The sequence below is a fragment of the Rhinolophus hipposideros genome (genome assembly GCF_964194185.1).
Source record: "Rhinolophus hipposideros genome assembly, chromosome: 20".
In the NCBI taxonomy this organism is placed as follows: Eukaryota; Metazoa; Chordata; class Mammalia; order Chiroptera; family Rhinolophidae; genus Rhinolophus; species Rhinolophus hipposideros.
In genome coordinates, this window is record NC_138066.1 from 11,239,935 (window position 1) to 11,264,386 (window position 24,452).

The 24,452-nt window shown below is 46.1% G+C and overlaps 1 protein-coding gene across 29 annotated transcripts in view; it reads left to right on the forward strand.

Moving 5' to 3' along the window:
- The window catches only part of MINK1 (misshapen like kinase 1), a 50,979-nt gene that overhangs the window by 655 nt on the left and 25,872 nt on the right, over nucleotides 1–24,452 (forward strand). The gene's annotated exons all lie outside the window — the stretch shown is intronic.

Below are 24,452 nucleotides of genomic sequence, written 5' to 3' on the forward strand. Positions count from 1 at the left end.
ACTCCTCTGGTTCCCCTAAACTTAAGCCCCCATCATCTGCAGAATCTTTATTGTGCTGCCCCTCCCTGGCCCCCCACCTCCTCTCGGGCCTCTTTCCACCCTTGCCTTACTTCTGTCTTCTTCCTCCCCCTCCTCTTTCTGGGCTTCTCGAATTTTGACTTTGCGACTGCCTTGACAGCCTCCCCCTCATCAGCCTTCCTCCTGCTCGCCCACCCCCGAGTGGCATGTCTCCCTGGTCGGAATTTCAGCCTCCCACCTCCACCCCACACCTCCGACCATCGCCCTCATCCCTGTTCCGCTCTCCTTATTCCTTCTCTCGTGTTTCAAGTGCAGCAGTCCAGACCCAGGCATTTCCGGTCTCAGGGTCCCTGAATATTACATTACCAGCTCGGCGGTAGTGTGGAGCTGGGAGGAAGACAAGTGCACTGGGGGAAGAGGGCGAGCTTTTATTCACTTCAGAAACTCTGCCACGGGCTAAGAAGAGGATGTTTATCTGTATGTACACTCACAAAACACAGGCTGCATGGAGTCAATCCGGAGGTTTGCAAAACCTGCTGGAGAGAGGAGGAAATAATGGAGATCTCTCAAGGGAGAGGCTAATTAGAAAACGGATGAGAGGAAACTAAGCAGCAGGAATTTCTTCGAAATACCTATTTATTGTTCTTCCTGGGGCGCTTGCCTGCCCTCATTTGGGAGCTTTCAGCAGCATTTATGTGCTCTTTCTTCAGCAAGGAGCTCTGTCCTAAGGGGCAGCTTAGTGATTTCAAGGTGAATACTCCAGACTGGCATTCAAGTGGTGTTTTTTTGTCCTGTGGCCTCTGGGCTTTCTCAACAGGCCAGGGTGTGAGGGGAGCAGGATTTCCCCTCTCTCGGTTAGTTTTCTCTGGAGGCCCTGTTTAAATTGTCTTCTGGCTTAAGAGTTAGCCAGGGAATATGGCCAGTATCGTGAAAAGGCGGTCAGCCACACAGGTGCCCCGGATATGACTGGAGGGGAGACGGGAATTGAAGAGAGCAGAGTCATGTCGTTAATTGGGTTTCTCTAGGTGACACAGTTTTTTTTTTTTTTGCCATTCAGGTCATAATTTGTCTGGTGCAGTGTTGGGCTAGGAGACCTGACTTGCTCAGATAAACTGATAAATTGTTGAGGAGGGAGACTGAGCATTGAATTTCTGTGTGTGTGTGTGTGTGTGTGTGTGTGTGTTGGTGGGGAGAGGGTCTGAAGACTTTAGAAGGGAGATTCTTAAGGTCACTTAAAACTGTGATTCTCAAGTTAACCTAGTTGGGGCATAAAATGGTAATCCAGGCTCCCCTTGATGTGCTGCTCTCCCCACCTTGTCTTCCCACTTTGGTTGTTGATTAACTCATGCTACAGGTCCTGTGGCTGTGGTGATTGAGATACAATAAAAAAACGGGTGGGTCCAAACCATGACCTTTGGTTTAAACCTTGTGGGATTGTGCTTGGGCTTCTCTTTTCCTGTATCCTCTTCTGGTGGTTTGGCCTGGACCCTCAGCTTGGGATTTCCAGCAATCCTGCAAACACCCTCTGACCTTGGATGTGGTATTTCCCTTCTGGACTTCTCTGCTTGAAGCAAGGTTAGCCTCCTTTCTCTGTCGCCTCCTGTCTTATTCTCCTCTCTCTCTTTCTAGACATCCCACTGACATGTTCCCAGTGCTTCTGTCTTTCCTGCTTCAGGCTTCTTAAGAAAGCATCCCCCTCTCCCCACTGCCGCCCCAGTAATCTAGGGCTTGTGTCTTCTTTGAAATGGGGCTAAAGAGGGCCTGCATCCTCCTTGCCGCTGACCTCTTCTCAGTGCCTGTCCTCTCTCCTCTACTTCACAGAGCTGCTGTGGCATGGAGCAGCTAACTCAGTCATCTCCTGTTCTGTTCCTGTTTTTCAGTGAGAAACTGGTAACCTGAAGAATTAATGGCAAAGCATGTTTCCCCTTACATCGTGTGGCGTTGGGGGCCTGGGAAGAGGGATGGGAGAGGAACATATTCAGCATTTATTAGCTGGCCTTAAAGAGCCTAAGTTGTCCTGCTCCTCTTGTTTCAAGATAAGGCTTGATTTTCAACTGGTGATGAGAGTAATCGTCTGATATTAGGGAAGATTGAATTGCACTAATCTCTAAGCCGTGTGTGGGGAGGCCAGGTGAAGCTGCCACTTTGTGACCACAGGCACACTTGACCTCTTTGAGGCTCCATTTCTCCATCAGCACAGTAGCATGAGGTTGTATTCCTGAGTTCAAGTCCTGGCTTCCTCAGTGTGTAAACTTGACCTTGCTCCTCCTCCTCCCCTTACTCGCTATAGATTCTGCAGAGAGCCTTAACCCCTCTAAGGCTGTTTTCTCCTCTGTGTAAGTGAGGATGGTGAAAATACTGAATTCGGAGTTACTGAGGACGCTGTCTACTTAGTTCAGTTCCTATAGGTAGTGACCACGTGCTGGGCCTTATTGTTGTTAATTGTTATCAAGTGACAATCGGAGAAGCCTTCCAGGACAGCTGTATCTCAAAAAGCACTCCCCTCCTTGCTTTGTTTTTATATAAAATTTTACATAGCTCTCCCTTAGTCTGCTTTATTTTACTTCATAGTATTTATTACCAGCTGACATGTATATTTATTTTCTTCAACTTTCTAAAATGTAAGTTCAGTGAAACTATGATTTCGACTGTTTTGTTCATTTTTGCATCTCCAGTGCTTAGTGGGGGCTCAAATGCTTGTTGAGTAAATGTATGTATTAATAACAAAGGAAAGCTCTTAGCACAGTGCTTGCTTAGAGACAACATTCAATAAATGTCATGCTTGTTAGGCTTCTTCTTACCCCTCTTTTATAAACACACAATTAAGAATATATCTTTTCTGGGTTGTTTTGGAATCAGACCTTATCTGGTGGTGGACAGAGTTCTGGAAGCCTCCATCTGAGTGATGCCCTTGAAGTAAAGTTAGGATCATCCAAGAGAAAATTTGGGCCTCTTGTTTCAAACATTCTCTGTGTCTAAACTTGATTATGTTCCAGAAGAATCTTCTGACTTGGAACTCTTGGCTTCTCACAAAGGACAAGTATCAGTGGAAGTTGACAGGACTAGGAGGGAACAGACCCCAGGCTGACCTCTTTCCTTTTGCATCACTCCTTTTGGTCGACCCATTTGATAAATCAAACAGCTTCTCTTTACGGTCCACCCATTTGGAAATTTCAGACTGCAGTGGCCTTGAAAGTGGGGAGCTATGCTCAGTGTTGCTGCATTGAAATAATAGCATGGAGTGAGTCAGGAGGAACTTGTTGCTAGGAGGTAGTGCTGACAGAGATGTTCTTTTTCCAATGATTTTGTGTTGTTGTGTCTGTTCTTCAGAGAAGTCTCTTTCCCTTCCTTCTCTCTTCATGAGGCTATGGAGCCAGCACCACTTGGAAAGCTGGCATTTCTGGGCATGCGTTTCTAGGCTGCTGAGCAACGTGGGACTGCTGCTGTGTTCTGATGTGCTAGTTGTCCAAATGTTGATGACAGATGCCTCAGGCAGGGGAATGAGAAACTGACCTCCTACAGCAGAAGTAATGGCATTAAGTAGTGACATTTTTCTTAGAGAATTGCAAATGGGGAGTGGGGCTGTTTTGGAGTGAAGTGAAATACTGCTTTGGCAAAATGATGGAAGGAAGATTCCCCAAATGAGGGAAGAGACACCACCACCCTTTATGCTGTGGATAGCACAGATTGCCATAGCCTTTAGTGATACATGGAGGGGAGGGTCTTTGGAAAAGTGAGGTTTTGACATTTAAGATAACAGTAAGAGAGTTAGTAAGAGAGCCAGTTGGTGCACCTTCTCACGCTTGCCCCAAGAGCTCGGTTAACACTATACTGTGCAGAATTCTGATTTCAGACTTGGCCTCTTCCATTCCTTTCAAATTTGAACGGAATGCCTGAAACAGTGTCACTCACACAAGCTTGCATATGTAAAGTGTCCTCACTTGTCATCTCGGGGACAAGATGACAGGAAGTGTGCAACTGTTCTTTTCAAGTTGGCACTCTGGCATAGGTCTGTAAATAAGGAATGCAGTAACTTCTCAACCCAGAAGCATAAAACAATTCTGGGACTGGAGAGCATCTCCAGAAGCCATCTGAGAGTCTGTCTGACTAATCTTTCTGTCTCCAGATAAAGTTGTGCCAGAGAAGGTAAATAATGTCCTTTCCTGCATCAATCAGTCACGAGCATTGTCAGTCTGCTGTATTGAGAGTTAGGTTCTAGATACTATGGGAAGGATGTAATATTGTACTCAGTACTGTACTAAGAAGCTATTTAATCAGAGCTCTGGGAGCATTCACCTCAGAGATGCCTTTGCAAGCTCAGGCTCCCCTTTTCTGAACTGTCACTGCTTTACTCAATATCTTAGAACCCTCGAGGTCAGGATGTTTTTGTTAAATCTGATTGCCATGAATTATACTCTTTTTTTTTTTGTCATCCTGTGGTCAGTCATCTTGAAGTATGATAGCCAGGCTTTTCCCTATCCCAGCACCCAGTTTACACCCCCAACTCCCTTAGTCTTTTCTTTTCTAGGTTGAAGAATAGAACAAAAAGTGATCAAGTTAATAAGTCTACTCTCAAAGCATTTCGTGAATGCCCACACGACATACACACAAGTCTTCCTTACAAGTGGAAGCTTGGACCCTGTCCACAGCCCACATTCATTGTCTCCTTGCTCCTGTTCTTCCTGCCATTCTCCTCCCAACCAGTAAGCCCTTGACTTGAGTCTGGGATTCTCCCATTTACAGGAAGCTCCTCCAGAGGGTAGTTGAAAAGATACTTGAGGTTCTTTATAAGGTAGGGAATGGTAGAGGGAGGAGAGAAGAAAGGGATAGAATATGGTGACTCAAGGAGCCCCTGGAGTTTTGTTCAGTGGCCCTACAGCCTGAAAATGTACTTGCTAACTGTGGGAAGGATTTCCTATTCTGTTTGAGGAAAGATCTAGAACTAGGCACAGAGGACACAGTGATGAAGAAATAGTTTTCCTATAGTGTAGTAGTGTAGTGGGAGAGACACTAATTAAAAATCATATATAATTACATATATACGTATATATGTGTAATTACATATGATTTATATATAAATATATTTTATATCTTTATGTTTTTATATAAATAAATAAGTAAATAAGCATATATATATACATACACATATATATATATATTGCAAACCATGCTAAGGACTGTAGCAGAAAACTTTTGTATACCATGAGAGCATATAACAATTGTTTTTAATTTTTACAAAACAAATATTTGGTTGGTTGATTGATAGTGAAATAAATCACATATCAGACAACCAAGTTGGCATTGCCACAGAAAGCGTAAATAGGGGTGAACCAGCAGGTAGAGTTTGGTGATGATCAGAATTGGGAGACCCTGGAAGGGGCTATTCTTAAGGCGGAGCATTTGGTCAAAAACCAAGGGTTCGAGGCCTGAGGATGGGGTGGAAACTCGAGGCTTAAATTTCCAAAAGGATTTCTTCTGAGCCTTCCTGTGGGAGGAAAAAAAGTTTATCTGTTTCAAAGGGTAAGGGCTTGTGTATATGGAAAGGACATATGACCCTCATTTTTATTTGTGGGGGGAGGGTCTCTGAGTCTGGAATCTGTGGCCCCACATGTTCCCTGTCAAGGGGGGGTGAATGTGCTTGTTGTCTAGAGAGGGCGTGTGAGGGAGAAGGGCGTATCACTAGTATTTTATCTTTTAATAAAAATGGTATGTATCTGGAGTCTACAACATGTTTTAATATACACAGTAAAATGGTTACTGCAGTCAAGCTCTTATAATTACCATTCCATCTCCTCCACGTTCCCTTTGTGTGTGTATTGCTAGGTGTTCTTAGCCTGAGTGGTGGCTGGGGTTGGAAGGTAGGTAAGTCTCACAGAAATAAGCACAAGTAGGCCCAGCCTTGCTTGGGCTTAGCTCTTGTGATCTGTGGGAAGTGGGGTTTTCCTAACAGTTAGATAGATAATGTATATAAATAGAAGAGACTTTCAATTTACATTGTGTACAAATAAAGGATGTGTGGGGTAGGTAGGGGGAGTGTTACTGATTTTGCATGTTTGGAATGAAACAGGGTTGGGGAAGCCAGTCTCGGGCTGAATATGTTCTTGAAGGAGCCAGACTCCAGAAGCAGCTTGAATGTCAGGAGGGTGGCAGAGTAGAAGACAGTGGGATGGGCTGTGAGAAGTATTTGGGGCACAGCCTGTGGGAGGGACCTTAGTGGCTGGAGAGAAATGAATGAATGGAGGAAGTGGACACTTTGCCTAAGACAAATGGTGATGGTTGGTAAGCGAGGAGGCAAGCAGACCTTTGACAGAGGAGGTAGGTAGGACCTCAGACTCTCCTGGAAAGTGCATGTCCCCATAGCAGGAGAATCTTACGGGGTCACAAGTGACAGGTGAAGTGGACAGCTTCTGTAATCATAACCAGGAACCCCCTCCAACTCAGTCCGACTGAGCCAGTGCATGCGGCGAGCACGGCCTGGCCTCCTTAAAGCAGCTGCCATTAGTTTGTCTTCTAAAGGAGAATAGGACATTTTTCATACCCTCTCCCACCCAGGAACCATTTGAGATGTGATCTGAAAGGTTTGGAGTGCAGAACTGCTCCTGGAACCACAAGTTTGGGGGAGTTTTTCTATGAACAGTGGTCCTTGCAGGAATTTTTCTCTGAACAGATTGAGGATCAGTAGGGCTGAATGAAGAAAATTCCAGTTCCTTTAAGAATTACTGCGACTTCTTCTTTTTCCATGAAGCCTTTTTAGACTATGCCAGCCCTCACTGTTCATGTTCTCCACCTTTCCACACACAGACCTTACAGTTTAGCATTTGGTTATATATTGCCTTGTGTTGAATAATATTCTAGGATCTTGTTTTTCCTGTCACTTCCTCAGATATAGGGACTGACCATCCATAGTTCCCATTGATTCCTCACAGTGCCTACAAAAATACCGAGCACATAGAGGGATTCAGTAATGACTTGCTCGGTAAGACATACAGGTGTAAATATTCCTGTGACTTGTCCTTTCCTACTAGACTCAATCCCCAAGCAACAAAGCATGCCTTGCACAGGAGGTCTGGCAGTTAAGTTTGTGAGCTTGTTGCAACGATGTCGCTCACCTTTTTTGATATCAGAGGGATTATTCATTATGAATTTGTACCAACTGGACAAACAGTTAACCAAGTTTACTATTTGGAAGTGCTGAAAAGGCTGTGTGAAAAAGTTAGACGACCTGAACTTTGCGCCAACAATTCATGGCTCTTGCATCACGACAAGGCACCGGCTCACACGGCACTGTCTGTGAGGGAGTTTTTAGGTAGTAAACAAATAACTGTATTGGAACACCCTCACTACTCACCTGATCTGGCCCCCAATGACTTCTTTCTTTATCCAAAGATAAAGGAAATATTGAAAGGAAGACATTTTGATGACATTCAGGACATCAAGGGTAATACGACGACAGCTCTGATGGCCATTCCAGAGAAAGAGTTCCAAAGTTGCTGTGAAGGGTGGACTAGGCGCTGGCACTGGTGCATAGCTTCCCAAGGGGAGTACTTCGGAGGTGACCGTAGTGATATTCAGCAGTGGGGTATGTAGTACTTTTTCTAGGATGAGTTCGTGAACTTAATTGTCCAACCTCGTATGGTGGGCACCTGCGCAACACAAAACAACACAGGTACTTAGTGCTTTTCAACTGTGGTGGCACTGCCTTCCAGGGGGTGTATGGAAATGTTGAGGAGGGAGGTCTTGGAAGTACTAATAGCAGTTAGCATGTGGGGATCGGCAATGTTAACCACCATGCAAAGTCTGGGCAGCACATTGAAAAATCGTGTTTTCACCCAAATTTCCAATACTGCCTCTTGTGAACTTGTTAGGGACGAGGGAAAGGTCAGGTGAAGGGCTAAACAGGTTTCTTGCATGAAGTCGGAAGTAGTTCCAAAGTCACCTCTTTGACTTCTTTTGGGTGGGAAGGAGAATGTAGGTTCAAAATTCCTTTTATGCATGGCACACATCTCTTCCAAGACCATTTATTTGTCTGCCAGCTCACCTCAGGAGGTAAAGTGGGCCAGCTCCTAGCCTGTAAGGGAGAAGATTTTCATGTTCTCTGTTCACCACCCACCCACTCTTTCTTTCAAGGCACATTTGTAAGAAAGTGGCTGAAGCATGTAGTACTTGGTCTGTCATTCTGAGTGGCTCAGGAAAGAGTTTTCAAGAAAACAACTCGACAGGGGCACCCCAAAGCCTAAGCAGCATGAGGCAGAGATAAGGTGTGTGCACACAGTGTTTGAGAGAGGCCAGCACATTTATTTCTCTTCTCTTGGGTCTTTTCGTCTACCGTTGTCTCCTTGAAGACAGAGGTGTCGTGAGTTAGTGTCATTACTCAGATTTCAGGGGAGTCACCAGAGGGTAGAAGGTAACTTGCCTACTGTATTCTTTGGAGAAAAACAGCTTTGGGGTGGGGGTGGGGTGGGTGGGTGAGTGGCTGGGAGTAGAGATAATGGGGACAAGCTAATGAGCTGTCCATCCACTTCTCTCTATCTGCTAATCTGATTTAGGAGAATAGAGCTTGACTGGCTCTTGGTCTTTGTCTAGCTCCGGTTTGGAGAAGCTGCAGAAAGTCCCTGTAACCTTAACAAGGTCATTCTACTCTGTGGAAACTACCTGGAGCCACATGTCAAAGTGGTGCTGGGGGTCAGGCGGCATGTGGCTCAGAAGTTTGTCAGTTCCTTTTTCCCTTTAGACCTGTTGTAGGCCCTTTTCTCTCTCTCTTCAGTTCAGAAGAAGTCATTTGTTTTAATGTGTATTCGCTTCAGAAGGTGTTTTGGGGTTAGAATAAGAACAATAATGAACACTTACTATGCAGTGGATTCTCTCCTTATGTAATCCCTTTATCCCTCACAATAACCCTTTGAGGCGGATGATGATATCCTCATTTTCCAGACGAAGAAACCAAGGCTTATAGGACTTGGAAGTTTCTAACTTGCCCACGGTTGGACGGCCAGTAAGCGGCAGAGCCCAGGTTTAGACTCAGACTCCAAAACTTGAGCTGCTTCACCCTGTGCTGCTGGAGGCCTGTTCCCAGGTGGCAGGGTGTATGCGTATTTGGGGTGCGTGTTGAGGGGAGGGCAGCGTGTAGCCAACATTCTAGACTATGTACTTTGAGCAATATTGCTTGCTGCTTGCTTTAATTGTAAATTGTGAGCTGTGGCACACAGGCTTTGTGGGCTTAGGGATATCACACCATCCATAATGTTTCTGTGGTAAAGTATTTGGAGATTTTTGGAATAGGGCCTGTTTCATGGATTGGAGACAGCCTGTGTGAGAAATGGTTACTGCCCTCCAGGAGCACGGTCTGGCTCTGTGTCTTGGTAGAGGACTGGTTTTATTCATATACCTGGGACAGTTTTTGAGAAGAAGAGGAAATAAGTGACTTTAGCCTGAGCCTTTGGGAACTGCTAGTGGGTTGGCATTGGTGGGCCCATGCTGGGAATACAAAGCTTCTTGGAGCTGTGCCCAGAACTGAGAGATTTCTGGATGTTAGACTGTTGGTCAGAGGACTCTGACCACAGGATGGGAAAGATACAGAAGAATTCAGAGTCTTTACTCAGGAGGAAAGAGAGGTGAGTGATTCAGAAGAAGGCCTGTTCTTCAGAAGGAGGAGAGGAAGGTTGTCTCACCTTCCTCTACGCTAACTACACTTAAAAATGGTTAAAATGGTAAATTTTTTGTGGTTAAATATACACAGTGTAGAATTTACCATTTTAACCATTTTTAAGTGTACAGTTCAGTGGCATTAAGTGCATTCACATTGTTGTGCAACCACCACCATTATCCATCTCCAGAACTTTCTCATGATCACAAACTAACTCTACCCATTAAACATGAACTCTCCGTTCCTCCCTCCCCTGGCCCCTGGCAACCACCTTTCTGTGTCGCCTCCCTTTTTCTGTGTGCCTGACAGAGCAGATGCTTAATGTATGTTGAGTCAGGTTAGGTGACCTCTCTCAGAAGTCCATGTGTCATCAGCCAACACAGAACACACCCCTCCCTCGGGCTCCAATGCAAGGTGATAGCCTTTGAGAGGGATTTTAAATGAAATGGCTCCATATAATAGAATCACAAACGGATTAGGCAGGGGAAAGAAAAATGAAGGGTTTCTTTTCCTTGTTCAGCTCCTTTTGTCATCTCCCAGCTCTGACTTGCGTTCTGGTTCTGTTGTGCTATACTCATCATCTCGTTTGCTCTCAGCTCTTACTTCTCATCCTGGGGATCTGGTGGGTAAGTGCTAGAAGAAGTTGGAAAGAGGTTCATTTAGGGGATGAAGATAATAAAATGTAATAGCACTCCTGCATGTGTGTGTGAGGGGTATATACGTGTGTTAACCAGCGTCTCCCTGGTAGTAGAAGGAAACCAACCTTAGATGAGCACCTTGGACCCAGTCGAGGGTCCCTGTCCCTTCTACGTTCCTCCTTTCCCAACGGGTGGCCAGTGGTGTATCTCTGGCTGGAAGCTTTATTCAAGAAACACGTGTTCATGTATTGTTAGAAGCTGTTCTAGGTGCTGAAAGCTCATATGTGGGTGACATCAAGTAAAGGGAGGGTAGGTTTTTAATATCAGGTAGTGTGAGCTTGGATGCTTGTCTCCTGTGGGATGATGGGCAATGGAACAGGCTTAAAAAATTAGAAGAACGTGGTTAATTGCTAAAGATGTTTTGGGGAAACCACAGGCAGCCTTTTAGGCCCCTTTGATGTTCTCTTCTGGCCCTCCAGGCCTGCCCAGTTTGGAGCTGGGCCAGGCTCTTGTATCCTTCTGTGGTGTGCACACCCCTGAACAGACCCAAAGCATGACCTGGAATTGAGTTGGGTTTTTAGAATGGAGGTGACAAATTCAATGCCAGCCTGGCCTCCTTACTTTCCTTTGTCCACACCATTTACAGTTTATTCATTGACCTTCAGGGGGAAAGGGGAAAAAAGGAAGTAGACACTGGCGTGGCTCTCAAGTCACCCAGGAAGAGAGGAAGGCAGGAGAGCCCCATGTCGAAGAGATGCTGGTCTTGCAGGTCAGAATGCAGGCCACAGAGGTCTAGAGCTGGTCGGTTGTTGGTGGCAACTTAGGATCCACGGGTCAGGGCTGTGTACCTAGATCACCAGTCCTTGTGATGGTTCCCAGGGACTGAGGGAAAGCTTGAGGACTCATAAAGCAGAGACTCTGCATACTTAGCATTATCTTCCAGGGTCTGCCCAATAGCCGATGGCCCTTCGCACCACAACCCCTCTCACTGCACTCTGAAACCTATTTTTCTCTTAGATTCAGCCAGGTATGAATTGAGGTTGATTGTTTTCCTTGGTTTGAGCCTGTTTTACGTAACCCTGGTGCTCAAAGTTTGCGTGAAGGCATGCTCCCCTCACTCAATCTGCCTCCCGTGTCCTGTGTAGCCTGTGTAGCCTGGCATTACGCTCTGCCTGCAGGTGATTATTGTCACCACCACTAGTAAAAGGAAAAAGTAACTGAAGTCTTGTGTTTAAAGCAGAGCATCATGCATGGGCTATCTTACTTTTTCTTTTTTTAAATAAATTTTATTGGGGAATATTGGGGAACAGTTTGTTTCTCCAGGGCCCATCAGCTCCAAGTCATTGTCCTTCAGTCTAGTTGTGGAGGGCGCAGCTCAGCTCCAAGTCCAGTCGCTGTTTTCAATCTTTGTTGCAGGGGGCGCAGCCCACCATCCCATGTGGGAATTGAACCGGCAACCTTGTTGTTGAGAGCTCGCGCTCTAACCAACTGAGCCATCCGACCGCCCCCACCTTACATTTTTAAGGTGCCAGCAGGAGGTCAGAGTCTCAGAGCTAGTCTTGTGCTTGACCACTCTGCTGCATTGCCCTGTCCTCACCAGGTAGAAGGGCTCCAATGTGAATGGTCAGCCTGGATTTAAGTTGCGTTCTGTGTAGATGAGGTGTGTTCTACAAGCCAATGATGAATGCCCTGCTACCGCCCAGATCCTCTCCCAGCCTCCTAACCTCCTCAACTGGGTAAAACTGATGGTCTCCAGAGAGCTCCCAGCTGGAGGCCTGCTGACAGGAGTGGCTGTGGGAGCTTAGGCAGTGTGATAACATGGAGTGAGTGTGGCATTAGGAACTGGGCAACCAGGTTCTAGTTTCATTCCCATCTCTAGTTTGCAGGATAAGTGTCATCTCTCTAGGACTTGGTTTCCTCACCTGCAAAATGAGGGGACGAGCATAGTGGCTCTTAATCACAGACAGTCTCAGTTCGAATGATCTCTGTAGCTTGTTAATCTACATCCGCCCAGGCCTGCCCCCGGAGGTGATTCAGCCATCCAGGGTGGGGCCTGGCTGTGTGTGTCTTGTCCCAGGTGATCCCATGCAGATTTCCTTCCAGAACTACTGGACCAGATGCTCCTCAAAGTCCTCGACCCAAGAGTCCTCTCCTGCTTTCCTTCCTCCCTCCCTCCCTGAAAATCTTGGGAGTGCCGACTATGTGGGGTGCTCTGTTTACAGCACTGACTTAAACATGTAACTATCAGACGTGTGATTTGCAATGTAGAGTCTGTAAAGAAAGGTGTACTTGTGGGGTGGTGCTTGTGTGGGTGACACGGGGCCAAGGAGGAGCTACGGGAGAGCAGGATACTGAGGGAGGAGGTGGCCAGGGTGGGGTAACAGGATGAGGACTCTGAGCTTGTCTGGCAAACAGCAGCACCTGCTGTGCAGAGATCTCAGGTGGGGGTGCAGCTGGGCTGTGGGCATGGGACTGGGCATCTGGGAAGACAACAGATAAAGGGAAGGTTCAGCAAAAGGTGTGAAGGACTGTTCCAAGTCTGAACTTCAGAATCTGAGTACTCCAGAGACCATTTCCTGAGTCTCTCCTTTCCTAGGGAGAGGAGTCAGACCAGCTGAGGATTCACTGGGGAAGAAAGGGAATTTTCGCTTGGGTTTTAAAGCTAGGGATGGGCCAGAAGGGTGGGGCCTTCCCCATCATCACTTACCCTCCAAAGCATAGCCCTTGGAGACAGACTTGAATTTAAACCTCAGTTTCGTCACTGAGTGTGACCTCTGGCAAGGTCATTACTACCCCCATGCCTCCTTTTCATCATTTGTCAAAAAAGACCCACCTAATTGGGCTGTTACGAGGGTTAAATAAAAATGTAGGTAAAATATGGGTCCTGGTAACTGCTCATTAGATAGGTGGTAACTGCCTGATTGCTCTTGTGAAAGAAAGTGCTCAGAAAGGCTGTCACTGCTGGGGTTCTGTTAATATTCTTCTCCTCTATTTTCTTTGGGAAAGAGAAAATCACCCAATTGAGTTCTCTTAATACTGTGGGTGGGTGAGTCACTGAGCCCCCGGGTGTGGGCATAGAATTTCGTGAGCCTGGCTTCCCTTTCCCTGCCCTAGAGCTTTCTACCATCTCCTGAAAGTCTTCCAGCTTCATTGGAAGAAAGAGCAGCTTCAAAATCTAATATCCGAACTTGAAACTCCTGTTTGTCCTGCCCCCTGATTCAGGAATCCTGGCAGTCGCTGGGCCCTCACTGTGGCCCTGCTTACCCTTCTGTGTAAAAACTCTCTGGGCCCACCCAGAGGAAGCACTCTGCCTCAGAGGGGAAACCTGTGCCTCACCCTTGGGAACATTCTGATGGGGATACCTAACTTTATTTGGATGTGACAGACAGCACAAAAATGTGTCAAGTGCTTTGTGGAGAGGCACAGATTCCGCGTTGGGTGGCTAGGGCCTCTTGACTCTTCACAAGGCTTTGCCTGAGAGATTTAAGACTTTCCTGCCTCGGAGCTTTGGGCCTTCCTCACTCCCTGCCCTTTGCTTGCTTAACTCTTGCTTGTCCTTTTGGTCCCAGTTTCAATATCATTTCCCCAGCAGGCCTTTCCTGGTCCCTCTCCCCCATCATGACCTCCCTTTAATCTTTGTAATAGTGCTCTGTACTTTTTCTTCGTGGTCTGTCACAGTTGAATTTATGTAATTGTTGTGTCATTACGTCTTTAGTGTCTGCTTCCTGTAAGCTCCTCGAAGGAAGGGACCCTTTCTGTTTTGTTCATTGCCACAGTCTAGTATCTAGCAGGCACTCGCTATTTGTTGAGCTGAATACGCGAACTGGTTTAATGGGCCCTAGAGTTGATAAGAATCCAGGCAGTAAAGGTTGCTTAAGAGAATGAGGAGAGACAGGCTCGGTGAAAAGTTGGATGAGCCTATTTGCTCCATCCTGCTGGTCATGAAATTTCCATTTCCTGTCTCACGTTCATCCCTTGGGCTGTAATTTATTCTGAGTTGGTCCTTGGTGGGGCCAGAGACTATCTGGTCTCTACCCATAGGAAAATAATCCTGCTCTTCCTTTCTAGGTCTGTGATTCAGACAGTCCTTTCTCCCCCTCCCTGCTGGCCCTACCCTTCTCCTGTGCTTCTCCCGTGCTTCTCCCGACTGACTCAGCTTTGTGCCCTCTCCCCTTCCTTCCAGGTTCTTTTTTCATAGTCCTCTTGTCTTTCACAAAATTCTTCCCTAAGTTCTCTCTTATGGTGGCTAGTTGGTCTCCCATCTGGAATTAGAAGTAACATGGGGGTAAGACAGATCACGGGTGTCCTTGGCCATGAAGCTTCCCCGGTCTCTTGCCTGGGATTTGTGGACACCTGACTCCCACAGGAGGAGGTTGCAATGGGGTATAATGATTTGTTTGTGCTGCAGTTGAAAACCGGCAGTGAGAAGCCTTGTTATTATCCAGCCCTGATGACTGCTGTCCTCCTCCATGAGCTTGGTGTGTACCAGCCTGAATGGGCTTGGCATCTCCTCCCCTCCCTGCTGCCCCCTCCTGCTTCCATGCTCTGCCTTTCCTTGCTCTCCCCAGTGTCTGCTTCCCAGGGACTCCGCCCTGCTCCTCTCAGCCCTACCTCCAAAGCCATACATCTTACATTTTCCCTTTTCTTTCGCCTGCCCTCCTTTCAATTCTATTTTTTCATCTTGTTTCTTTTCTCCCGCGCTGCCACTCTTCACTCTAAGTCCCAACAATCTTAGTAAATGATATTGTTTTTACACGTGATTTTTTAAAAAATTGGGACATTGGTTAATAACATTATATAAATTCAGGTGTACAACATTATAATTTGATTATCTGTATACACTATACCATGCTTACCACCAAAAGTCTAGTTTCCATGTATTTGACCCCCTTTACCCATTTTGCCTTCCTCCAGTCACCCCCACTCTGGTAACCACCGATGTGTTGTCTGTATCTATGAGTTTGTTTTTGTTTTGTTTCCTTTTTGTTTTATATTCTACATATGAATGAAAATATAGTTTTTGTGTTTTTCTGTCTTGACTTCACTTAGGATATAATAACCTCAAGATCCATCCATGTTGTCACAAATGGCAAAATTTAATCTTTTTTATGGCTGAGTAGTATTCCATTGTAAATGTACCACATCTTCATTCATTCATCATCAGTGGACATTTAGGTTTGACACAGTTTTTTCTTGTTCAGTGGGAGGCGGTCTCTTCATCATGACTGTGCAAATTTGTAGCACTTCATGGATTTCAAAATGTTTTACATTCATGAATTCTTACGAGATGGGATTGGGTAGATCAGGAAAAGAGGCTCTGAGATGTTACGCGAATTTGCTAAAGCACACGAAAGAATCAGAACCAGTGGCTAGGCCTTCTGATTCTTGATGAGGTATAAACACTAACCATACCCTGTTGTTCCATTTTACTGCCTTTCTTTCTGCTTCAGCTAAGAAATCTGTCCCTGTGTTATCCTTTTACAATTTTGAACTTCCCTGTATAAGTTGTCCTCTGAGGTGGGACCACCTTCTGCCCTTCTCACCTAACCCAGCCTCTGCATACTTCTTTCTCCTTTCCAAAATGCTTAGCTCCCTTTTCCTCCAGGAAGCCTTCCCTTTATCTCTTCTTGCCCTGTTGTTTCCTGTGGTCTTTGGGTCCTTTTTAATGTTCCCATGTGGGTTTTGCCAACAATATAGGAGTTCCCTGTTTTAAGTATTTTATTTTTTTATTTTTCAATTAGAGTTAACATTCAGTATTATTTTATATTAGTTTCAGGTGTACTGTGTTCACTGCAGCACTATTTACAATAGCCAAGATATGGAGGCAACCTAAGTACCCATCAGTAGACGACTAGATAAAGAAAGTCCACTTTCTAATGATACATATTTACCAAGTATATAAATTATGGAGTGCTGATTCACATGACAAAAAAAGGATTCATTTTTAGTAGCTGCCTTAGTGCATTGCTTTTAAGTAAATATTCAGGGATTATTTTGGAAGAATGGAGATAACGCCCAAAACTAGAGTTAGAGAAACTAGAGTTAGTGTACTAGGGAGAGTGGAAGGTTTTTGTAGATAACACCAGCTTCCTTTATTTCTGTATTTATTAATTCAGCAGACAGGTATTGAATGTGGCCCTGACCTCCAAGAACTTAGTCTAGCAGAGAAGACAGACCATTAAAGAATCAATCACAAAAATGTAATTGGTCCCATGAAAGGGGCAGTACAGAGTACTGTGGGAGCAGAGGATAGTCAGGGAAACTTCCTGGAGGATGTGATGTGTCCACTGAGATCTGGAAGGATGGGCATGGGACATCTGGATAAACAGAGGAGTGATGCTTGGAAGAGTGAACAGCATGTGCAACGACCCAGAGCCGAGAAAGGGCATGGTGTGTTAGAAAACCAGGAAGCCCAGTGGCATGTAGGGCTCCTTCCCCTCGTCCTCTTTCCCACACTAGGAAGAAACAAAATGACCCTAAGATGGGAACTGGCAAAGCTCCAGATAAACTGCCCCTGGGATAATCATCTGTAATGCAGTCAGATCTGAGCCTGAGGAAGAACCTTTTGGCCCATGGATAGTGAATAGAATCTAGTGGACAGAGCTCGAGGGTGGGAGTTATAGGGGCTCCAGACCATGGGAAGCCTCCTTGGCTTTGCCATCAGAGGACTAAACAGGCTTGGGTTCTAGCTTCACCTTGGCAAACATTTAGTTTCTTGGAGCCTTGGTTTTCTCATCTGTGAAATGGGGTAATAATTTCTGCCTGGCTTCCCTACAGGGCTAGGTGCAAATGAGATAATGACTATGAAGGCACCTTGTAGATTGTAAGGTGCTGGGCAATTGGGTGCTGGCCACAGTGAGGTGATAAAATTGATTCTGTTGGCCGCAGAAAGCAACTGATTCTTGTGGCAGACCCAAGATCAAACTGCTCTGGCAGCTTATAACATTAAAAGCAAAGGCCTTAAAAAGTTGAGACTTGGGAAGTAAGTATTGGGGAGGAAAAGGGAAGATACTGCCTCAGCTGCCTAGAAAACTTTGCAAGATCTTACAAGGACAGGGTGATGGCTAGAATGACGTCCAGCAGTCTTTAGACCTCTTGGGGTGTGCTTGGCCCCAAGAGTGGGCTGGGCTTGTCCTCCCGGGCCTGTAGTGCTTGCTCTGTTTTCCTTTAGTAGGCTCTGCAGGCAGGCGGAACTTCAGAAGCAAGCTGTTTATCTTTTAGGTTTTTGGGTTTATTTTTAAATTTCTGACTGTGATGGTATTTATTTTTTCCTTTTCCCTTTCCCCACTTCTCTGTCTCAGCACCAGGAAAGGACCATCTGTCCCCTGCCTCGCCTGCGGCCATTTTAGAACCAGCACAAGGCTGCTTGAATTCTGGTCCCTCTTCTCCTTCCTTCCCTCCCCCACTGCCAGACTTTGTCTCCTCTGCACTCTTCCAAAAACCTCTCTCATCTAGTTCCCTCCATGTGTCAGCCACCCACCTCCTGGGGGCCTCTTCAGCCTTAAAGACCTCTGGTCTGGATAAAGCACCAGCCCAGGCCCCCCCCCCCCTCAGAAGCAGATCTGTGGGGATCCTGGGCATGGAGGCATGGAGGGGAGCTGCTCCCAGCCTCCGTGCTCAGGCACTGCCCCTTCTGACTGGTTTCTGATTAGAATGGCATTTGTGTTCATGTATGTGTCATGTCTGAACTTGTTTCTGCTTCTGCATGTGTCTGTAAGCACGTATGTTCTTGTTCATGTTCGTGTCCTTCTGGGAGGAGTGCCTTAAAAACTACAGCCCCCCAGCACGTCTTCCCTGGGTTCTTTCCCTCCTCTCCCCTCTCAGAGCCTACGTGGTTTCCTCCCCTCCTGCCCTCCATTCCCATCAAAACACTTCAAAACATGTCTAGCGGTCAATAGATAAACAGAGGACTGGGACTTCCCAGTGTGGAACCAGATAAAAGGGTCCGATTCAGTTTCACAGTGGGAGAGGCAGGGTTAGCCCAGAGCAGAGTGGAGAGTGAGTTTTACAATGATGATGTGGGAAAAGTGATGGAAGCTGGGAAAAGGAGTTTTGTGAAGGCTTTATTAGAGTCCAGTTTATTTTTGGACTTGATGGACAATGGGGAATTGATGAGGGTTTTTACCTTCCTTTTGTTCTCTCTGCCTTCCAGTTTGTTGGCTCAATGAAGAGGTGCTCTGATGATCCCTCTCCATCGACTTCCTTTCTCACCATAGGAATATTTATTTGTTTTCTGCTTTGGCTTTGGGCCTGCTTTCCACACTAAGCCCTGTGGGGTAGGAATGGGAGTAATGGGACGTTCTTTCTCTGGTTGGCTTAGGGGTAGACGGAGACTGACCCCGGCCTCGGAGGGCCACTTCCTGTTGATAAAGGCAGGCATCTGGACCAGTGGCTCCTTGGGGCTGTGTCTGGTTTCTCTGCTTGGGTAGGAAGGAAGAGGTGACATAATGAAACCTTTCCTGCCACTTCCCTATCCCCAGCCCACATCCACTCCCATTTTTTTCCTCTTACACACATACTGTCTTACACACACACACACACACACACACACACACACACACACACACACACACACACCCTCCTGTGTTTTTTATCATGTGCACACCTATCCTGTAGCTGCTCACAGCTAATTGAAAGCTGTCTAAGTCTCCACCCCTCGATCAGAATACTCCCGACTCCATATCTGTGGCCAGGACTGAGTAAGGCGTTTGTCCCTGTGGGACTTGGAATGTTGGATTAACCCTACCCGCCCCTCATCTCTCAGGCCCTGAGCCCCTCCCCTGGTGGTGGCTTCACAGTATCTCCTATGGACGGGTTTAGGGTTAGTAACCTGGTGGGTAGTAGGACTAAGGGATGGGGTTTAAAGCTGCATTTGCATAGCTGTCACTGTTTTAGCACTTAGGTTATTGGGTTTTTGGGTGTGGCTTTGAGGCCACTGAGGACCTTCTGGGAGGTGGAAGGCCCCTGCCCCCAGGCTGTGCCTTCCTACCACACTGCCTTTGCCCCCCTCTTCCTCTTTGTGTGGGCCTTCTGGGTCACAGGAAGAACTCAGGAAAACAGGCCTATTGTTTTCTTGGGGCGGGAGGGCCTCTCAGCCCAGCCCAGTCTCGGTACCAGATAAATAGAGGCTCCACAGGCCCTGGCAGCCCTGCTCTTCCAGGGCAAGGGAGTGTTTGTCTTGGGACTCGCTCATGCCAGCTCTTGTTGATTCCCTGGTAGACCACAAGTTCCCATTCTCTTTCCCTAGTGGCCCTGCCATTCTTTCCCCCCCTTCCCCCATCTGTTTGTCTCTATCACAGGTTTCTCTTGAGTCTCTCGTCCTCTGTGGAGTCCTAGTGTGCTTGGCAGTTGGAGTGGGCCTGTCTCCTGTCAGTGGGAGGAGATGGGGCTGTGGCCCCCTCCCCCAGCCCTCATCCTCTTATCCCCCCACACCCGGGCAGCCCCACCTCCTGGCACTGCTTTCCTGTTGGGGGTAGGATGGCACCTTGCCGAGGTTTGGGAATGGCACTGGTTACAGCAGCAGGACCTGCCAGGGCATATTCGAGTGAATAATCATTACGTGTCTTGAAGCACAGGAGAGACCAGTCCTTCCTCATCTCTTTCCCAAGGACTTCTAGCCCTTCCCAGGCTTTATGTTTCTCATTCTTTCTGCCATTCTAACAGCCTCCTAGGATCGCCTGGAATTCTCAATGGTTGGACCCTTCTGGCTCTTGAGATTCTGTAATTCTGAGGCTCATGGGTCAACAGAAAAATGGGGGATTCCTATTCTACCTGCCTCTCCTGCACTCGCCTCACAATCTTACCTTGTGTATTTTAGCATATGTAACTCTCCTCACCACGTTAATTCTGTTCTCTGTGTTAATGTCTGACTTAGAAGCGCCTAGAAGGTAGAGCCAAGGTTTAAGAAGGCATTCTTGGACAGACACTTTAAAAAGATGCCAGCTAATATTGATAATAAGTTTGCTGTTGTTAAAGTACTTAAACAAAAAAACAACCTGTATCCCTCAGGGGGTTTCATGTACATGCAAAGCAGACATAGGACAATGACTTTCTCCATCTGGAGATGGCAATCTGAAAAACCGTGGGAAGAGGCATATTGTTCAAGGAATAGGACTGGAGGCCAGGGTTCTAATCTGCCAGCTCTGGGCCACTTCCAAGAAATGTGGCCCCAAACCTCAGGGCTTGCCTCCTTTTGCCCATTCCGACTCCCACCCTTTCCTCCTGGTTTCCAGTAAGACTCCAGAGCTCTCCTGCGCGTCCTTAGGGAGCCACACACTAATTGTAAGCCAGTCGTTAGCATTTTCGGCTTCTCTCCTTCAACTTGTCCTGCAGCCTCAGTCACTGCTCCCTTATTCTTGAGCTTCACGTTGTACCCACCCTGCCACCCCATGCCAGCCTCTGAACGGGATGTGGCTTGGTAGTCCTGACACAGGTGATACACAAACTGTTTCGCATTTTCTCCCGGGAAATAGTCATGGCCTTCATTTATAACCTTAGTTCAGTCTGTCCTACTGCTGCATAGAATGACTTCTCGGTTTCATGGAAGGGAAAGGAAAATGTCAGTTGGTGTTGGACCCCAGGCATCAGACTAACTGCCTTGCTGTTTGTCAGAGCTATGCCCGCCATTTCCCTGTAGTTCCTTCTCCAGATAGGAGCTGTGGGAGGGGCCCAGGGAGCTCCTGGAGGGTCAGCAGAGCAAGGAAGGACAGACCCAAGGCCAGTTTGTGCCCAGTACCCTCCTGGCCGGTCCTAGTGAGCAGAGCCTGTGATGAAGGCGTAAGTCGGCATCTTGGAAAGGATCAAAGCGCTGTGCCTCATCATTTTTCAGCTTACCTTTATTGAGCACATAACGTGCCAAATGCGGGGTGATTCTGAAGCCTTCGGTGGTGCCTTCCTGATGTCCTTGGACTATAGCTGGGGAGATCAACACACTTGAAATCATTAAAGAGGAATTTAAGACAGAGGGGAAGAGTCTGAATGGACAACTCGTCCTCTTTCTGCCCCCTTGCCCGCCCTGAGGCGAGGTCTCCTCTTTACCCACCCAGCTTGATGCCTCTTCTCTCCTTTGAGCTCTTTATCCTCAGCTTCTTCCAGAAAGCTTTCCTTGACTTAACCCTTGCTCTGTCTGGCATTTAAACGTCAAATCAGCAGGCATCTGAATACCTCATGCACACTCAGAAAAATACCTGGTGCTGCGAAGAAAACAGTAGGTGACAGGCATTTCCCAAGTCTTGTGAAGGTAACGTCCTGAATGAGCTGCCTGTCGGTAACTGCAGGACAAGTGCACGTGGAGTTCCGTCTGCCTGGAGAGCTTTTCAGGTGCCATCAGTGCTGTCTCTTCAGATCTGTATTGTATTATACAGCAGAAATGACACCGTCCAGTGTAAAGCACAGTGCCATGTAACAGAGCCCCGACTTCTTGACCTACATGAGGGGGTCTGTCAGTTGTCTCAGAGCCCTACTCTTTAATAATTGATTCCAACACTTTTATGGTGCCTTCCACAGCCTCTCCGTCAATGGAAGGCTTTATCAAGTTTTAATGCATATAAAATATGGAGGATAAGAAATGCTTAGTAACACCAGTTCTAGTGAGTGAAAGAAAGCAGCCACAGACTTAACTCCACATGCTCACTGTGCAATAAGAGTAGTTTTGTGTATGACACAGAGTCTGACCTGCACAGGTACCATAACTGCTGTTATTTTCCGTTCAGACACCCGGAGCAGCACAAGACCGCATAACTCATACTGTGTAGTACCCAGGTACCACCTGCTTCCTGCCTTTCAAGAGCTTCTGTGCTCTTTGGGGAGTTGAGACATAATCATGTGAAAAGTTAAATACTGATACTGTGGTCTGACTTGTTTGATTACAAGGAATCTGCTCAAGCTTTGTCAAATAAAGGGATATTTGTAGTACAGACTCTGGAGCCAGGCTATGAGCGTTCAAATCCTGTCTCTGCCACTTAATTAGCTGTTTGGTTTGGGGCATGTTACTTACCTTCACTGAGCCTCAGTTTCCTCATCTGTAAAATTGGATTAATACTAACATGAATGTCATGGAGTTTTGGTGTTTGTAAAGCTCTTAGAACAGTGCTGGCCACCTCTATGAGTTTTTATTTGCTTTGAGGTCCAGGATCTCCTTGGCATCTGAGCAGAACTGCAGCGTAGCCAGTTCCTTGGAACTGGAACTGTGGGGCTGTTCTGGATTCCGTGACACCGGGGAACAGCTAGAACAAATCAGGCAATCTCTCTCCCACTGCCATCCTACTGCTCTCATTCCCTCTCCCTCTGCTCCGCTTTGTTCTCTGTGCTTTGTCCTCAGCTTTCCTTTACCTGAGATAATAATGGCCTCTCCAGTCCTGGCTCTCTGTGTACTATCTGGCATCTTCCCTCTGGGTTTTAATTGGAAAGTCTGAGGGGAGAATTTGTCCTCGCTAATTTGTCCTCGTTCATCCTTTCTCTTCAGTCTTGGGCTGGCTATCCTTGGATCAGGAACCCTTTCTTTGGACTCATGAGCTACGTCTGGGGCAGCAAAGGGACCAAATGGTTGAAAACATAGTCCCTTAGACAACAGGAGCTGTGAGCAGGGTGAAGCAGGTATTGGAATCAAATTTTTGAGGGCAAACCTTGGCTCCACCACTTCCTGACTGTATGTAACTGGGCAAGTCATTTTATTGCTCTAAACTTCCTTTACCTGTGAAAATATATGTATCAATAGCACTAACCTCAAAGTTTTCTTATGAGGTGATACCTCTAACGTGCTCAGCAGTACTAGAAACAAAATGCTCAAAAATTGCTAGCTGTTTAATTATTGAGATATGGGGAGGGTGGGCAATGAAAGACAAGGTCAGGGAGAGCTCACCGGGTAGTAAAGATAAGGGCCACAAGGATGGGACACATAATAGCATTCATTGCTCAGAGGAGAGCAGTACTGAGAATGCTTTTAAACCCCAGCTTAAATACATGTATATCGTCCTGAGTGAACCTTTCCCTGATTCCCCAGACTTGGTCAAGTTTGTTCTCTGTGTGCCCAGTACTTCTCCATAGCATGTTAAGATGTACAACAGTTAGAATTAAACAATTGATTGTTGAGTTGCCCCATCAGAATGTTAACGCCATTACGACAGGGACTGCTCCATTTTATTCACTGCCATATTTCCGAGCCTAACACAGCTCCTGGCAACACAGTAAGGAAGTAATACATAGTCATTAGGTTGGCAGCGTCTTGGAGTGTGGACTCACTTGAGCATTTAGAATCCGAGTTAGAACGAGAAAGTTTTCCTATCTTGTTGAAAGGGAACCCAGAGAGGTTAAGTAACCTGCCCCCAAACACACAGCCTGTTAGTCACAGAGCCAAGAATAGAAACCAAGTTGACTAACTCTTAATCATATCCGTGATTGTATTTCATCATTTTCTGTGTTTGTCTTGGGGACTTTTTCATTTGTGTTATTAGACCAGAAGCGCTTTGAGAGCTCCTTTCATGTTAGTGGGGTAGCTTTCTTAGAGTAGAAACTGTCAGTAATCAGTAATAATTTATTGAGTGCTGTGTTTTATGGGAGGTGCTCTTGAGATTATTAGTTTTTATTGAAGTACAATTGACATACAACATTATTTTAGGTTCAGGTGTACAACACAATGACTTGACATGTATATACCAGGAAACAATCACCATAATAAGTCCAGTTAACATCCGACACCATACATAGTTGAGAATTTGTATTTTCTTGTGATGAGAACTTTTAAGGTTTACTCTCTCAGTAAATTTCAAATATGCAATACAGTGTTATTAACTATAGTCGCCATGCTGTCCATTACATCCCTATGACTTATTTTCTAACTGGAAGTTTGTACCTTTTGACTCCCTTCAGGATTATTATTATTATTTTAAATTAAAGTTTATTGGGGTGACAATTGTTAGTAAAGTTACATAGCTTTCAGGTGTACAATTCTGTAATACGTCATCTATATATCAAATTGTGTGTCACCACCCAGTGTCAGTTCTCTTTCCATCACCATATATTGGATCCCTTTTACCCTCATCTACCACCCCCCTCTTCCCTTACCCTCTGGTAACCACTAAACTATTGTCTGTGTCTATGAGTTTTTGTTTCTTCATTTGTTTGTCTTGTTCTTTTAGGATTGTTTTTAAAAGATT